The sequence below is a fragment of the Ovis aries genome, chromosome 5 (genome assembly GCF_016772045.2).
Source record: "Ovis aries strain OAR_USU_Benz2616 breed Rambouillet chromosome 5, ARS-UI_Ramb_v3.0, whole genome shotgun sequence".
Classification (NCBI taxonomy): domain Eukaryota; kingdom Metazoa; phylum Chordata; class Mammalia; order Artiodactyla; family Bovidae; genus Ovis; species Ovis aries.
The window spans coordinates 17,514,766-17,517,344 of record NC_056058.1 but is presented as its reverse complement, the minus strand read 5'-3'; the positions used below and the strand labels follow the sequence as shown (position 1 = coordinate 17,517,344).

General features: G+C 45.4%; 1 long non-coding RNA gene across 1 annotated transcript; it reads right to left on the bottom strand.

Annotated features, from left to right (window-relative positions):
* Nucleotides 1-1,721: 1,721 nt before the first annotated feature.
* LOC132659807 (uncharacterized) lies at nt 1,722-2,369 on the bottom strand. The gene is made up of 2 exons (XR_009600650.1): nt 2,127-2,369; nt 1,722-1,911 (listed from the first exon to the last, which is right to left on the bottom strand). It is a non-coding gene; the product is annotated as an uncharacterized LOC132659807 (long non-coding RNA).
* Nucleotides 2,370-2,579: the final 210 nt, after the last annotated feature.

The window sequence follows — 2,579 nt, the reverse complement described above, 5'->3', positions numbered from 1 at the left end:
ATGGCAACCACACACTTCCGGTGCCGGCCCCCGCGCGCGCACGCGCGCCCTGAGCCCCCCGTCTGCTCACACGCGCCCCCTGCCGGAGGGGGGAGTGCACGCACATCCCGCCTGCTAACCGAGAGGCCGCCTCGGCCTATGAGTGGACTGGAGCGAGCCTAGAGGGGCTGTAGCGGCTGCAGCGACCCCTGGAGTCCCGGAGGTGGCCCTGACGTCTCAGGAAAAGTGCTTAGACCTTTCTTTAGAGGCTGGGGAGGCCAAGGGGCAGGTAGAACTCCAGAGGCTGAGTTTACAAATCTTCACATGCCTGTTCGCTAATCTCAGCTATATACAGTTCCTCTGAGGTCTTCCACCACCTTCCCTTCCAGTCCCGTGTTCATTCATTCAGTTGCCCAAATCAGACATCAGGTTATGACTTGTACCTCCTTTCTGCTACCCACTGTCTCTCTGCCCTGATCAGACCATTCCACCAGTCTTCTCTCTGGTGTGCCCAGCTTCAGGTTCTCCCCTCCAGTTCATCCGTTACAAGGCTGCCAGCAAGATGCTTCTATAACATAATTCAGATCACACGATTCCCTGGCCAATTCTAAAGCCAGTAGTATTGGCCTTAGAATACTTCTAAGGCCTTCTTGACATGGCCTACAAAGCTTGTAAAATTTGGCCCCATCACCTTTTCTGACTTCTATAACCCATGATCCTTTTTGCCTATGGGCTTTGCTAACAGTATTCCTCTCTTGCTCATTTCCTCCCAATCTTTCCTCCCATCCCTTCTGCATAAAAGAACTCTATTTGTAATGTCACCTCCTCCAGGAAGGCTTCTCAGATTCATATATGCTTACGGCTATTGATTTTTTTCATCAGTTGTTTTTTGTTGTATGAATCGAAAGTTAAGAATGAATCAAAATGAGTAAATGAATCCAAAAAGAAGAGCAGGGTTGGGGCCAGTTGCACAATAGATAACAAGTCTGACTACAGGTTGTAAGAAGAACAATAAAGTGACTAGAACTAAAGTGCTTGCAACTTCCGTATTGAAATCTCTGACAGAGTTGAGCGATTTTGTGAAGCAGAGGATTGCTGAAAGTTTACAAGTGCCTCTACAGAAGGTACTGGACTTGATCAGACTATTGCTTTAAAATATACATGCCCCAACCTCTCCCTAAGATCCTGATGGGGCTATTACGAATAGTGTGAAAAACCTCCCATGTGATTTTGATGGGTGTCCTGAATGGTGATCCACCAGCCTAAATCATTTCAGGTGCCAAAATGTCAGAGAAAGAAAGGAAAATATCCTAAAGGTTCAGACAAGGAAACCGAGACCTTGAGTAAGACGTGACTTGCCCAAAGTGATGTCCTATTTTTCCACATTATTTTCAACCAACCCTACTGATGTAATTATCCAATCTACAAGATAAATAGAATTCTGAAATTGGACTAAGTTAATTATTTGCTTCTCACTTTGCTTTGCTTGAGAGAGTAAATTGGTGCTGAACAAAACCTGTTCTAAGGCTCAAAGACTGACTCTGAAGGTCTCTGTTCCATGTGAAGTTTTTAACTGACATGATCACACAGTTCAATCAAATGATATTTATGTATTCACTCAAATATTTATTGGGTACCTACTAATGAATAAGTCACCAGTAGGTCCTGCAGATACTGTGATAAATGATTCATGTCCTCATGGAGCTGACGATAAAAACAGAAATGAATTCACTAGCCAATAACATGTTAATAAATAAGCACAAGCTGTAATTGTTCCAAGAAAAAGAACAGTGTTGTAGTAACTTCATCTTGGAGGCTGGTGAAGAAAGGTTCCCCTGGGATTTCAATCTAAGATCTGATACTGACGTAGAAATCAACCAGGGAAGGAGCTACGGAAAGTGTTTCCGGCGAAGAAACAGTATGTGCAAAACCCTGAGGATTAAACAAGAAATATCCATTTCATTCATTTCCTCTGAATATATATATCGCATCTCAAATACTTTTGAAGCGATGCCCAGAGTTTATTTTGCTTTTATTGTTTATATAAATTATAACTTTAATTACTGTGGCTATATTCAGTGAAGTGAAGTGAAATGAAGTCGCTCAGTCGTGTCCGACTCTTTGCGACCCCATGGACTACAGCCTACCAAGTTCCTCCGTCCATGGTCCTCCGTCCATGGGATTCTCCAGGCAAGAATACTGGAGTGGGTTGCCATTTCCTTCTCTAGGGGATCTTTCCGACCTAGGGATTGAACCCAGGTCTCCAGCATTGGAGGCAGATGCTTTACCGTCTGAGCCACAACCTATGTGCAATCAGGATAAAAAAAATTAGTCCAGCAAAATCGCAGTTTCAGGCTGTCACCGGCGCGCTGCGTAAAGCGCTTCGTCGTGACGTAGGAGCCTGACCGTCCCGCCTCCCACAGACATATCACAAGGCTCAGCCAATCACAGTGTCAAACACTCAACTTGACATCACCCATCACCAATCGCAGGACACCCGCTACCCGTCAATGGCAGGCCACCGTGAGGAAGCCCCGCCCTCAGCTGGAATATCAATAGGGGAGCCATGGAAGGAATGGAAGCTTCGGTTCTCGCGATGA